Below are 425 nucleotides of genomic sequence, written 5' to 3' on the forward strand. Positions count from 1 at the left end.
TTAGCATTTTCTATACACCATAACATTTTCAAAATATTTTGATTTATTTTGAGCTCTTTACGGACATTTTCATTTTCCATTTTTTTTTTAGTTTTTTTTCTAAAAATATCAATAAAATTTTATTTGTTGGATAAAAAAGCTTGAAAATTTAATAGAAGGCTCCTAGTATATTGTTTTAAAGGCAGATGAAAAATATTTAAAATCGTTAGTCACAGTTTTTTTTATAAGCATTTAAAGTTCAAAAAATGACAAAATATGGAAAAATCACGAAAATTTGCAAATTATTTCGAGTTGAAATTCATAAAAATTTTTCTTTTTAAATCTATGATTTGATAGTGTAATACAAGATTCCTTATAAGATTATCTACCTTTATCAAACAAAAAATATCTATAAGAAAGTCAAATTAAATTTTTTAACATAGGCA

Source organism: Acyrthosiphon pisum, chromosome A3 (genome assembly GCF_005508785.2).
Source record: "Acyrthosiphon pisum isolate AL4f chromosome A3, pea_aphid_22Mar2018_4r6ur, whole genome shotgun sequence".
Lineage (NCBI taxonomy): Eukaryota > Metazoa > Arthropoda > Insecta > Hemiptera > Aphididae > Acyrthosiphon > Acyrthosiphon pisum.